At 48.7% G+C, this 13,626-nt stretch overlaps 9 non-coding genes across 9 annotated transcripts; all 9 read right to left on the reverse strand.

Moving 5' to 3' along the window:
* Positions 1–1,059: 1,059 nt before the first annotated feature.
* LOC142486346 (U1 spliceosomal RNA) lies at positions 1,060–1,227 on the reverse strand. The gene has a single exon (XR_012798912.1). It is a non-coding gene; the product is annotated as a U1 spliceosomal RNA (small nuclear RNA).
* Positions 1,228–2,496: 1,269 nt separating this feature from the next.
* LOC142486357 (U1 spliceosomal RNA) lies at positions 2,497–2,664 on the reverse strand. The gene has a single exon (XR_012798923.1). It is a non-coding gene; the product is annotated as a U1 spliceosomal RNA (small nuclear RNA).
* Positions 2,665–3,937: 1,273 nt separating this feature from the next.
* Positions 3,938–4,105, reverse strand: LOC142486368 (U1 spliceosomal RNA). The gene has a single exon (XR_012798934.1). It is a non-coding gene; the product is annotated as a U1 spliceosomal RNA (small nuclear RNA).
* Positions 4,106–5,377: 1,272 nt separating this feature from the next.
* Positions 5,378–5,545, reverse strand: LOC142486375 (U1 spliceosomal RNA). Its single transcript, XR_012798940.1, has one exon. It is a non-coding gene; the product is annotated as a U1 spliceosomal RNA (small nuclear RNA).
* A 1,275-nt stretch (positions 5,546–6,820) lies between these two features.
* On the reverse strand, positions 6,821–6,988 carry LOC142486376 (U1 spliceosomal RNA). The gene has a single exon (XR_012798941.1). It is a non-coding gene; the product is annotated as a U1 spliceosomal RNA (small nuclear RNA).
* Positions 6,989–8,251: 1,263 nt separating this feature from the next.
* Positions 8,252–8,419, reverse strand: LOC142486347 (U1 spliceosomal RNA). The gene has a single exon (XR_012798913.1). It is a non-coding gene; the product is annotated as a U1 spliceosomal RNA (small nuclear RNA).
* A 1,278-nt stretch (positions 8,420–9,697) lies between these two features.
* Positions 9,698–9,865, reverse strand: LOC142486348 (U1 spliceosomal RNA). The gene has a single exon (XR_012798914.1). It is a non-coding gene; the product is annotated as a U1 spliceosomal RNA (small nuclear RNA).
* Positions 9,866–11,137: 1,272 nt separating this feature from the next.
* Positions 11,138–11,305, reverse strand: LOC142486349 (U1 spliceosomal RNA). The gene has a single exon (XR_012798915.1). It is a non-coding gene; the product is annotated as a U1 spliceosomal RNA (small nuclear RNA).
* Positions 11,306–12,577: 1,272 nt separating this feature from the next.
* On the reverse strand, positions 12,578–12,745 carry LOC142486350 (U1 spliceosomal RNA). The gene has a single exon (XR_012798916.1). It is a non-coding gene; the product is annotated as a U1 spliceosomal RNA (small nuclear RNA).
* Positions 12,746–13,626: the final 881 nt, after the last annotated feature.

Raw genomic sequence — 13,626 nt, forward strand, 5'->3', positions numbered from 1 at the left:
GCAGCAGCAGCAGCAGCAATGAATATTTGTCAAACAACATAGATCCAAGACACCCCGTCCTCCTCCTCCCCCCCCCCCCCCCAGAAGCGAAGCAAAGCAAAGCAAAGCAAAGCCAAACCAAACCCTCCCCCCCATCCAACAAGCACCCAGAGCAGCCAAGCTTCGCCGTAAGGTACTTCTTCTTGGTTTTAAAAGAAAGAAGCAATCACTTTGAACACCGCTCAGCTCTGTCATTTCAGCTGCCGGAGAGACAGGGGGACACCATATTTCTGGGGTGGCTTTCTACATCTCCCCTACCTGCTGGCACTCTCTTTTTCTGACCTCCACTGACACCTGCTGCTGCTGCTGCTGCTGCATAAAAAGGGAGAGGTGCCCTGTCCTGCTGGCAAACGTGACACTTTGGCCCTTACCAGCATGGCTGCTTACCTGGCATTTGCATAAATATAGAAGCAAGCTAACACTGTCTGCTGCTCCATGGATAGAGATAGATAGATAGATAGATAGATAGATAGATAGATAGATAGATAGATAGATAGAGATTGTTTTTTGCACAGCTCAGCAGATAGTCTGCAATCTGTTGCTTTTAAATGCTGCTTTTTGTTACTTTGGAGCCTAGAAACTCTAGAACGTACTGTACACTCCCTTTGTGATATCATCACAGGGGGTTGTCTGGCTACAGAGACCCAGACATACCATGTAGAACTAGGGTGGGGAGGGGGTGAAATAAAAACCCCATATCATATCCTGCAAGCAAGGACCGTCCATTTTTTCAAATCCAGATTTGATTGTAAATGTGCTGTTTTTTTCATAAATATATATATACAGTACACCGTATTTGTTTCCCTATTTCCCAATCCACCTGTGAACTTATTCCTAAACGTCTGTGCAGGTACATCATTGTCATTTGTCCCTGTTTGAGATGTTGCTAGCTGGCTATTTATTGTACATGGTGCTCCTTTTTGCCAGCAGTTATTGACCATGCCCAAAGCCCAAGCAGTGGGAATAGCAGCAGCTTGTCTGAACAAACACCTGTTTCTGTTTTTTGTAACCATCCAAAAACAGGGGAGAGCGCGCACGCAGTCCCCCACTACCAGAAATTGTGCAGTCGAGTTTCCCGCATGTGGGGAAATCGCAGAGGTCAGCTAGCTCCAAGTGCAATGAGCTAGCCTCGCCCTGGGAGAGCCACCTGCTGGAGCATGGCTTAAAACTCCCCTGCCAGGTAAGTATGAGTTGCAATGGCGCGCTGGGGGCAACTAGCCCTGTCCCAGGACAACTGTCACCCTTGTGGAGAGAGCAGCTTGGTCATTGGTGCAGCAAGCAACACAGTACCTGAGGCCTAGTATCTGAGCCGCTGCAGCCAGCACCTGCAGCAAGGAGCAGCCTAGGCCATTCCATGCAAACATTTGTGCTGCAGCAGCAGCAGCAGCAGCAGCAGCAGCAGCAGCAGCAGCAGCAGCAATGAATATTTGTCAAACAACATAGATCCAAGACACCCCGTCCTCCTCCTCCCCCCCCCCCCCCAGAAGCGAAGCAAAGCAAAGCAAAGCAAAGCCAAACCAAACCCTCCCCCCCATCCAACAAGCACCCAGAGCAGCCAAGCTTCGCCGTAAGGTACTTCTTCTTGGTTTTAAAAGAAAGAAGCAATCACTTTGAACACCGCTCAGCTCTGTCATTTCAGCTGCCGGAGAGACAGGGGGACACCATATTTCTGGGGTGGCTTTCTACATCTCCCCTACCTGCTGGCACTCTCTTTTTCTGACCTCCACTGACACCTGCTGCTGCTGCTGCTGCTGCATAAAAAGGGAGAGGTGCCCTGTCCTGCTGGCAAACGTGACACTTTGGCCCTTACCAGCATGGCTGCTTACCTGGCATTTGCATAAATATAGAAGCAAGCTAACACTGTCTGCTGCTCCATGGATAGATAGATAGATAGATAGATAGATAGATAGATAGATAGATAGATAGATAGATAGAGATTGTTTTTTGCACAGCTCAGCAGATAGTCTGCAATCTGTTGCTTTTAAATGCTGCTTTTTGTTACTTTGGAGCCTAGAAACTCTAGAACGTACTGTACACTCCCTTTGTGATATCATCACAGGGGGTTGTCTGGCTACAGAGACCCAGACATACCATGTAGAACTAGGGTGGGGAGGGGGTGAAATAAAAACCCCATATCATATCCTGCAAGCAAGGACCGTCCATTTTTTCAAATCCAGATTTGATTGTAAATGTGCTGTTTTTTTCATAAATATATATATACAGTACACCGTATTTGTTTCCCTATTTCCCAATCCACCTGTGAACTTATTCCTAAACGTCTGTGCAGGTACATCATTGTCATTTGTCCCTGTTTGAGATGTTGCTAGCTGGCTATTTATTGTACATGGTGCTCCTTTTTGCCAGCAGTTATTGACCATGCCCAAAGCCCAAGCAGTGGGAATAGCAGCAGCTTGTCTGAACAAACACCTGTTTCTGTTTTTTGTAACCATCCAAAAACAGGGGAGAGCGCGCACGCAGTCCCCCACTACCAGAAATTGTGCAGTCGAGTTTCCCGCATGTGGGGAAATCGCAGAGGTCAGCTAGCTCCAAGTGCAATGAGCTAGCCTCGCCCTGGGAGAGCCACCTGCTGGAGCATGGCTTAAAACTCCCCTGCCAGGTAAGTATGAGTTGCAATGGCGCGCTGGGGGCAACTAGCCCTGTCCCAGGACAACTGTCACCCTTGTGGAGAGAGCAGCTTGGTCATTGGTGCAGCAAGCAACACAGTACCTGAGGCCTAGTATCTGAGCCGCTGCAGCCAGCACCTGCAGCAAGGAGCAGCCTAGGCCATTCCATGCAAACATTTGTGCTGCAGCAGCAGCAGCAGCAGCAGCAGCAGCAGCAGCAGCAGCAGCAGCAATGAATATTTGTCAAACAACATAGATCCAAGACACCCCGTCCTCCTCCTCCCCCCCCCCCCCCAGAAGCGAAGCAAAGCAAAGCAAAGCAAAGCCAAACCAAACCCTCCCCCCCATCCAACAAGCACCCAGAGCAGCCAAGCTTCGCCGTAAGGTACTTCTTCTTGGTTTTAAAAGAAAGAAGCAATCACTTTGAACACCGCTCAGCTCTGTCATTTCAGCTGCCGGAGAGACAGGGGGACACCATATTTCTGGGGTGGCTTTCTACATCTCCCCTACCTGCTGGCACTCTCTTTTTCTGACCTCCACTGACACCTGCTGCTGCTGCTGCTGCTGCATAAAAAGGGAGAGGTGCCCTGTCCTGCTGGCAAACGTGACACTTTGGCCCTTACCAGCATGGCTGCTTACCTGGCATTTGCATAAATATAGAAGCAAGCTAACACTGTCTGCTGCTCCATGGATAGAGATAGATAGATAGATAGATAGATAGATAGATAGATAGATAGATAGATAGATAGATAGATTGTTTTTTGCACAGCTCAGCAGATAGTCTGCAATCTGTTGCTTTTAAATGCTGCTTTTTGTTACTTTGGAGCCTAGAAACTCTAGAACGTACTGTACACTCCCTTTGTGATATCATCACAGGGGGTTGTCTGGCTACAGAGACCCAGACATACCATGTAGAACTAGGGTGGGGAGGGGGTGAAATAAAAACCCCATATCATATCCTGCAAGCAAGGACCGTCCATTTTTTCAAATCCAGATTTGATTGTAAATGTGCTGTTTTTTTCATAAATATATATATACAGTACACCGTATTTGTTTCCCTATTTCCCAATCCACCTGTGAACTTATTCCTAAACGTCTGTGCAGGTACATCATTGTCATTTGTCCCTGTTTGAGATGTTGCTAGCTGGCTATTTATTGTACATGGTGCTCCTTTTTGCCAGCAGTTATTGACCATGCCCAAAGCCCAAGCAGTGGGAATAGCAGCAGCTTGTCTGAACAAACACCTGTTTCTGTTTTTTGTAACCATCCAAAAACAGGGGAGAGCGCGCACGCAGTCCCCCACTACCAGAAATTGTGCAGTCGAGTTTCCCGCATGTGGGGAAATCGCAGAGGTCAGCTAGCTCCAAGTGCAATGAGCTAGCCTCGCCCTGGGAGAGCCACCTGCTGGAGCATGGCTTAAAACTCCCCTGCCAGGTAAGTATGAGTTGCAATGGCGCGCTGGGGGCAACTAGCCCTGTCCCAGGACAACTGTCACCCTTGTGGAGAGAGCAGCTTGGTCATTGGTGCAGCAAGCAACACAGTACCTGAGGCCTAGTATCTGAGCCGCTGCAGCCAGCACCTGCAGCAAGGAGCAGCCTAGGCCATTCCATGCAAACATTTGTGCTGCAGCAGCAGCAGCAGCAGCAGCAGCAGCAGCAGCAGCAGCAGCAGCAATGAATATTTGTCAAACAACATAGATCCAAGACACCCCGTCCTCCTCCTCCCCCCCCCCCCCCCAGAAGCGAAGCAAAGCAAAGCAAAGCAAAGCCAAACCAAACCCTCCCCCCCATCCAACAAGCACCCAGAGCAGCCAAGCTTCGCCGTAAGGTACTTCTTCTTGGTTTTAAAAGAAAGAAGCAATCACTTTGAACACCGCTCAGCTCTGTCATTTCAGCTGCCGGAGAGACAGGGGGACACCATATTTCTGGGGTGGCTTTCTACATCTCCCCTACCTGCTGGCACTCTCTTTTTCTGACCTCCACTGACACCTGCTGCTGCTGCTGCTGCTGCATAAAAAGGGAGAGGTGCCCTGTCCTGCTGGCAAACGTGACACTTTGGCCCTTACCAGCATGGCTGCTTACCTGGCATTTGCATAAATATAGAAGCAAGCTAACACTGTCTGCTGCTCCATGGATAGAGATAGATAGATAGATAGATAGATAGATAGATAGATAGATAGATAGATAGATAGAGATTGTTTTTTGCACAGCTCAGCAGATAGTCTGCAATCTGTTGCTTTTAAATGCTGCTTTTTGTTACTTTGGAGCCTAGAAACTCTAGAACGTACTGTACACTCCCTTTGTGATATCATCACAGGGGGTTGTCTGGCTACAGAGACCCAGACATACCATGTAGAACTAGGGTGGGGAGGGGGTGAAATAAAAACCCCATATCATATCCTGCAAGCAAGGACCGTCCATTTTTTCAAATCCAGATTTGATTGTAAATGTGCTGTTTTTTTCATAAATATATATATACAGTACACCGTATTTGTTTCCCTATTTCCCAATCCACCTGTGAACTTATTCCTAAACGTCTGTGCAGGTACATCATTGTCATTTGTCCCTGTTTGAGATGTTGCTAGCTGGCTATTTATTGTACATGGTGCTCCTTTTTGCCAGCAGTTATTGACCATGCCCAAAGCCCAAGCAGTGGGAATAGCAGCAGCTTGTCTGAACAAACACCTGTTTCTGTTTTTTGTAACCATCCAAAAACAGGGGAGAGCGCGCACGCAGTCCCCCACTACCAGAAATTGTGCAGTCGAGTTTCCCGCATGTGGGGAAATCGCAGAGGTCAGCTAGCTCCAAGTGCAATGAGCTAGCCTCGCCCTGGGAGAGCCACCTGCTGGAGCATGGCTTAAAACTCCCCTGCCAGGTAAGTATGAGTTGCAATGGCGCGCTGGGGGCAACTAGCCCTGTCCCAGGACAACTGTCACCCTTGTGGAGAGAGCAGCTTGGTCATTGGTGCAGCAAGCAACACAGTACCTGAGGCCTAGTATCTGAGCCGCTGCAGCCAGCACCTGCAGCAAGGAGCAGCCTAGGCCATTCCATGCAAACATTTGTGCTGCAGCAGCAGCAGCAGCAGCAGCAGCAGCAGCAGCAGCAGCAGCAGCAATGAATATTTGTCAAACAACATAGATCCAAGACACCCCGTCCTCCTCCTCCCCCCCCCCCCCCAGAAGCGAAGCAAAGCAAAGCAAAGCAAAGCCAAACCAAACCCTCCCCCCCATCCAACAAGCACCCAGAGCAGCCAAGCTTCGCCGTAAGGTACTTCTTCTTGGTTTTAAAAGAAAGAAGCAATCACTTTGAACACCGCTCAGCTCTGTCATTTCAGCTGCCGGAGAGACAGGGGGACACCATATTTCTGGGGTGGCTTTCTACATCTCCCCTACCTGCTGGCACTCTCTTTTTCTGACCTCCACTGACACCTGCTGCTGCTGCTGCTGCTGCATAAAAAGGGAGAGGTGCCCTGTCCTGCTGGCAAACGTGACACTTTGGCCCTTACCAGCATGGCTGCTTACCTGGCATTTGCATAAATATAGAAGCAAGCTAACACTGTCTGCTGCTCCATGGATAGAGATAGATAGATAGATAGATAGATAGATAGATAGATAGATAGATAGATAGATAGAGATAGATGATTTTTTGCACAGCTCAGCAGATAGTCTGCAATCTGTTGCTTTTAAATGCTGCTTTTTGTTACTTTGGAGCCTAGAAACTCTAGAACGTACTGTACACTCCCTTTGTGATATCATCACAGGGGGTTGTCTGGCTACAGAGACCCAGACATACCATGTAGAACTAGGGTGGGGAGGGGGTGAAATAAAAACCCCATATCATATCCTGCAAGCAAGGACCGTCCATTTTTTCAAATCCAGATTTGATTGTAAATGTGCTGTTTTTTTCATAAATATATATATACAGTACACCGTATTTGTTTCCCTATTTCCCAATCCACCTGTGAACTTATTCCTAAACGTCTGTGCAGGTACATCATTGTCATTTGTCCCTGTTTGAGATGTTGCTAGCTGGCTATTTATTGTACATGGTGCTCCTTTTTGCCAGCAGTTATTGACCATGCCCAAAGCCCAAGCAGTGGGAATAGCAGCAGCTTGTCTGAACAAACACCTGTTTCTGTTTTTTGTAACCATCCAAAAACAGGGGAGAGCGCGCACGCAGTCCCCCACTACCAGAAATTGTGCAGTCGAGTTTCCCGCATGTGGGGAAATCGCAGAGGTCAGCTAGCTCCAAGTGCAATGAGCTAGCCTCGCCCTGGGAGAGCCACCTGCTGGAGCATGGCTTAAAACTCCCCTGCCAGGTAAGTATGAGTTGCAATGGCGCGCTGGGGGCAACTAGCCCTGTCCCAGGACAACTGTCACCCTTGTGGAGAGAGCAGCTTGGTCATTGGTGCAGCAAGCAACACAGTACCTGAGGCCTAGTATCTGAGCCGCTGCAGCCAGCACCTGCAGCAAGGAGCAGCCTAGGCCATTCCATGCAAACATTTGTGCTGCAGCAGCAGCAGCAGCAGCAGCAGCAGCAGCAGCAGCAGCAATGAATATTTGTCAAACAACATAGATCCAAGACACCCCGTCCTCCTCCTCCCCCCCCCCCCCCAGAAGCGAAGCAAAGCAAAGCAAAGCAAAGCCAAACCAAACCCTCCCCCCCATCCAACAAGCACCCAGAGCAGCCAAGCTTCGCCGTAAGGTACTTCTTCTTGGTTTTAAAAGAAAGAAGCAATCACTTTGAACACCGCTCAGCTCTGTCATTTCAGCTGCCGGAGAGACAGGGGGACACCATATTTCTGGGGTGGCTTTCTACATCTCCCCTACCTGCTGGCACTCTCTTTTTCTGACCTCCACTGACACCTGCTGCTGCTGCTGCTGCTGCATAAAAAGGGAGAGGTGCCCTGTCCTGCTGGCAAACGTGACACTTTGGCCCTTACCAGCATGGCTGCTTACCTGGCATTTGCATAAATATAGAAGCAAGCTAACACTGTCTGCTGCTCCATGGATAGATAGATAGATAGATAGATAGATAGATAGATAGATAGATAGATAGATAGATAGAGATTGTTTTTTGCACAGCTCAGCAGATAGTCTGCAATCTGTTGCTTTTAAATGCTGCTTTTTGTTACTTTGGAGCCTAGAAACTCTAGAACGTACTGTACACTCCCTTTGTGATATCATCACAGGGGGTTGTCTGGCTACAGAGACCCAGACATACCATGTAGAACTAGGGTGGGGAGGGGGTGAAATAAAAACCCCATATCATATCCTGCAAGCAAGGACCGTCCATTTTTTCAAATCCAGATTTGATTGTAAATGTGCTGTTTTTTTCATAAATATATATATACAGTACACCGTATTTGTTTCCCTATTTCCCAATCCACCTGTGAACTTATTCCTAAACGTCTGTGCAGGTACATCATTGTCATTTGTCCCTGTTTGAGATGTTGCTAGCTGGCTATTTATTGTACATGGTGCTCCTTTTTGCCAGCAGTTATTGACCATGCCCAAAGCCCAAGCAGTGGGAATAGCAGCAGCTTGTCTGAACAAACACCTGTTTCTGTTTTTTGTAACCATCCAAAAACAGGGGAGAGCGCGCACGCAGTCCCCCACTACCAGAAATTGTGCAGTCGAGTTTCCCGCATGTGGGGAAATCGCAGAGGTCAGCTAGCTCCAAGTGCAATGAGCTAGCCTCGCCCTGGGAGAGCCACCTGCTGGAGCATGGCTTAAAACTCCCCTGCCAGGTAAGTATGAGTTGCAATGGCGCGCTGGGGGCAACTAGCCCTGTCCCAGGACAACTGTCACCCTTGTGGAGAGAGCAGCTTGGTCATTGGTGCAGCAAGCAACACAGTACCTGAGGCCTAGTATCTGAGCCGCTGCAGCCAGCACCTGCAGCAAGGAGCAGCCTAGGCCATTCCATGCAAACATTTGTGCTGCAGCAGCAGCAGCAGCAGCAGCAGCAGCAGCAGCAGCAGCAGCAGCAATGAATATTTGTCAAACAACATAGATCCAAGACACCCCGTCCTCCTCCTCCCCCCCCCCCCCCAGAAGCGAAGCAAAGCAAAGCAAAGCAAAGCCAAACCAAACCCTCCCCCCCATCCAACAAGCACCCAGAGCAGCCAAGCTTCGCCGTAAGGTACTTCTTCTTGGTTTTAAAAGAAAGAAGCAATCACTTTGAACACCGCTCAGCTCTGTCATTTCAGCTGCCGGAGAGACAGGGGGACACCATATTTCTGGGGTGGCTTTCTACATCTCCCCTACCTGCTGGCACTCTCTTTTTCTGACCTCCACTGACACCTGCTGCTGCTGCTGCTGCTGCATAAAAAGGGAGAGGTGCCCTGTCCTGCTGGCAAACGTGACACTTTGGCCCTTACCAGCATGGCTGCTTACCTGGCATTTGCATAAATATAGAAGCAAGCTAACACTGTCTGCTGCTCCATGGATAGATAGATAGATAGATAGATAGATAGATAGATAGATAGATAGATAGATAGATAGATAGATAGATGATTGTTTTTTGCACAGCTCAGCAGATAGTCTGCAATCTGTTGCTTTTAAATGCTGCTTTTTGTTACTTTGGAGCCTAGAAACTCTAGAACGTACTGTACACTCCCTTTGTGATATCATCACAGGGGGTTGTCTGGCTACAGAGACCCAGACATACCATGTAGAACTAGGGTGGGGAGGGGGTGAAATAAAAACCCCATATCATATCCTGCAAGCAAGGACCGTCCATTTTTTCAAATCCAGATTTGATTGTAAATGTGCTGTTTTTTTCATAAATATATATATACAGTACACCGTATTTGTTTCCCTATTTCCCAATCCACCTGTGAACTTATTCCTAAACGTCTGTGCAGGTACATCATTGTCATTTGTCCCTGTTTGAGATGTTGCTAGCTGGCTATTTATTGTACATGGTGCTCCTTTTTGCCAGCAGTTATTGACCATGCCCAAAGCCCAAGCAGTGGGAATAGCAGCAGCTTGTCTGAACAAACACCTGTTTCTGTTTTTTGTAACCATCCAAAAACAGGGGAGAGCGCGCACGCAGTCCCCCACTACCAGAAATTGTGCAGTCGAGTTTCCCGCATGTGGGGAAATCGCAGAGGTCAGCTAGCTCCAAGTGCAATGAGCTAGCCTCGCCCTGGGAGAGCCACCTGCTGGAGCATGGCTTAAAACTCCCCTGCCAGGTAAGTATGAGTTGCAATGGCGCGCTGGGGGCAACTAGCCCTGTCCCAGGACAACTGTCACCCTTGTGGAGAGAGCAGCTTGGTCATTGGTGCAGCAAGCAACACAGTACCTGAGGCCTAGTATCTGAGCCGCTGCAGCCAGCACCTGCAGCAAGGAGCAGCCTAGGCCATTCCATGCAAACATTTGTGCTGCAGCAGCAGCAGCAGCAGCAGCAGCAGCAGCAGCAGCAGCAGCAGCAATGAATATTTGTCAAACAACATAGATCCAAGACACCCCGTCCTCCTCCTCCCCCCCCCCCCCCAGAAGCGAAGCAAAGCAAAGCAAAGCAAAGCCAAACCAAACCCTCCCCCCCATCCAACAAGCACCCAGAGCAGCCAAGCTTCGCCGTAAGGTACTTCTTCTTGGTTTTAAAAGAAAGAAGCAATCACTTTGAACACCGCTCAGCTCTGTCATTTCAGCTGCCGGAGAGACAGGGGGACACCATATTTCTGGGGTGGCTTTCTACATCTCCCCTACCTGCTGGCACTCTCTTTTTCTGACCTCCACTGACACCTGCTGCTGCTGCTGCTGCTGCATAAAAAGGGAGAGGTGCCCTGTCCTGCTGGCAAACGTGACACTTTGGCCCTTACCAGCATGGCTGCTTACCTGGCATTTGCATAAATATAGAAGCAAGCTAACACTGTCTGCTGCTCCATGGATAGAGATAGATAGATAGATAGATAGATAGATAGATAGATAGATAGATAGATAGATAGATGATTGTTTTTTGCACAGCTCAGCAGATAGTCTGCAATCTGTTGCTTTTAAATGCTGCTTTTTGTTACTTTGGAGCCTAGAAACTCTAGAACGTACTGTACACTCCCTTTGTGATATCATCACAGGGGGTTGTCTGGCTACAGAGACCCAGACATACCATGTAGAACTAGGGTGGGGAGGGGGTGAAATAAAAACCCCATATCATATCCTGCAAGCAAGGACCGTCCATTTTTTCAAATCCAGATTTGATTGTAAATGTGCTGTTTTTTTCATAAATATATATATACAGTACACCGTATTTGTTTCCCTATTTCCCAATCCACCTGTGAACTTATTCCTAAACGTCTGTGCAGGTACATCATTGTCATTTGTCCCTGTTTGAGATGTTGCTAGCTGGCTATTTATTGTACATGGTGCTCCTTTTTGCCAGCAGTTATTGACCATGCCCAAAGCCCAAGCAGTGGGAATAGCAGCAGCTTGTCTGAACAAACACCTGTTTCTGTTTTTTGTAACCATCCAAAAACAGGGGAGAGCGCGCACGCAGTCCCCCACTACCAGAAATTGTGCAGTCGAGTTTCCCGCATGTGGGGAAATCGCAGAGGTCAGCTAGCTCCAAGTGCAATGAGCTAGCCTCGCCCTGGGAGAGCCACCTGCTGGAGCATGGCTTAAAACTCCCCTGCCAGGTAAGTATGAGTTGCAATGGCGCGCTGGGGGCAACTAGCCCTGTCCCAGGACAACTGTCACCCTTGTGGAGAGAGCAGCTTGGTCATTGGTGCAGCAAGCAACACAGTACCTGAGGCCTAGTATCTGAGCCGCTGCAGCCAGCACCTGCAGCAAGGAGCAGCCTAGGCCATTCCATGCAAACATTTGTGCTGCAGCAGCAGCAGCAGCAGCAGCAGCAGCAGCAGCAGCAGCAGCAGCAATGAATATTTGTCAAACAACATAGATCCAAGACACCCCGTCCTCCTCCTCCCCCCCCCCCCCCAGAAGCGAAGCAAAGCAAAGCAAAGCAAAGCCAAACCAAACCCTCCCCCCCATCCAACAAGCACCCAGAGCAGCCAAGCTTCGCCGTAAGGTACTTCTTCTTGGTTTTAAAAGAAAGAAGCAATCACTTTGAACACCGCTCAGCTCTGTCATTTCAGCTGCCGGAGAGACAGGGGGACACCATATTTCTGGGGTGGCTTTCTACATCTCCCCTACCTGCTGGCACTCTCTTTTTCTGACCTCCACTGACACCTGCTGCTGCTGCTGCTGCTGCATAAAAAGGGAGAGGTGCCCTGTCCTGCTGGCAAACGTGACACTTTGGCCCTTACCAGCATGGCTGCTTACCTGGCATTTGCATAAATATAGAAGCAAGCTAACACTGTCTGCTGCTCCATGGATAGAGATAGATAGATAGATAGATAGATAGATAGATAGATAGATAGATAGATAGATAGATGATTGTTTTTTGCACAGCTCAGCAGATAGTCTGCAATCTGTTGCTTTTAAATGCTGCTTTTTGTTACTTTGGAGCCTAGAAACTCTAGAACGTACTGTACACTCCCTTTGTGATATCATCACAGGGGGTTGTCTGGCTACAGAGACCCAGACATACCATGTAGAACTAGGGTGGGGAGGGGGTGAAATAAAAACCCCATATCATATCCTGCAAGCAAGGACCGTCCATTTTTTCAAATCCAGATTTGATTGTAAATGTGCTGTTTTTTTCATAAATATATATATACAGTACACCGTATTTGTTTCCCTATTTCCCAATCCACCTGTGAACTTATTCCTAAACGTCTGTGCAGGTACATCATTGTCATTTGTCCCTGTTTGAGATGTTGCTAGCTGGCTATTTATTGTACATGGTGCTCCTTTTTGCCAGCAGTTATTGACCATGCCCAAAGCCCAAGCAGTGGGAATAGCAGCAGCTTGTCTGAACAAACACCTGTTTCTGTTTTTTGTAACCATCCAAAAACAGGGGAGAGCGCGCACGCAGTCCCCCACTACCAGAAATTGTGCAGTCGAGTTTCCCGCATGTGGGGAAATCGCAGAGGTCAGCTAGCTCCAAGTGCAATGAGCTAGCCTCGCCCTGGGAGAGCCACCTGCTGGAGCATGGCTTAAAACTCCCCTGCCAGGTAAGTATGAGTTGCAATGGCGCGCTGGGGGCAACTAGCCCTGTCCCAGGACAACTGTCACCCTTGTGGAGAGAGCAGCTTGGTCATTGGTGCAGCAAGCAACACAGTACCTGAGGCCTAGTATCTGAGCCGCTGCAGCCAGCACCTGCAGCAAGGAGCAGCCTAGGCCATTCCATGCAAACATTTGTGCTGCAGCAGCAGCAGCAGCAGCAGCAGCAGCAGCAGCAGCAGCAGCAGCAATGAATATTTGTCAAACAACATAGATCCAAGACACCCCGTCCTCCTCCTCCCCCCCCCCCCCCAGAAGCGAAGCAAAGCAAAGCAAAGCAAAGCCAAACCAAACCCTCCCCCCCATCCAACAAGCACCCAGAGCAGCCAAGCTTCGCCGTAAGGTACTTCTTCTTGGTTTTAAAAGAAAGAAGCAATCACTTTGAACACCGCTCAGCTCTGTCATTTCAGCTGCCGGAGAGACAGGGGGACACCATATTTCTGGGGTGGCTTTCTACATCTCCCCTACCTGCTGGCACTCTCTTTTTCTGACCTCCACTGACACCTGCTGCTGCTGCTGCTGCTGCATAAAAAGGGAGAGGTGCCCTGTCCTGCTGGCAAACGTGACACTTTGGCCCTTACCAGCATGGCTGCTTACCTGGCATTTGCATAAATATAGAAGCAAGCTAACACTGTCTGCTGCTCCATGGATAGAGATAGATAGATAGATAGATAGATAGATAGATAGATAGATAGATAGATAGATAGATAGAATTGTTTTTTGCACAGCTCAGCAGATAGTCTGCAATCTGTTGCTTTTAAATGCTGCTTTTTGTTACTTTGGAGCCTAGAAACTCTAGAACGTACTGTACACTCCCTTTGTGATATCATCACAGGGGGT

This window comes from Ascaphus truei, unplaced genomic scaffold, assembly GCF_040206685.1.
Source record: "Ascaphus truei isolate aAscTru1 unplaced genomic scaffold, aAscTru1.hap1 HAP1_SCAFFOLD_83, whole genome shotgun sequence".
Classification (NCBI taxonomy): domain Eukaryota; kingdom Metazoa; phylum Chordata; class Amphibia; order Anura; family Ascaphidae; genus Ascaphus; species Ascaphus truei.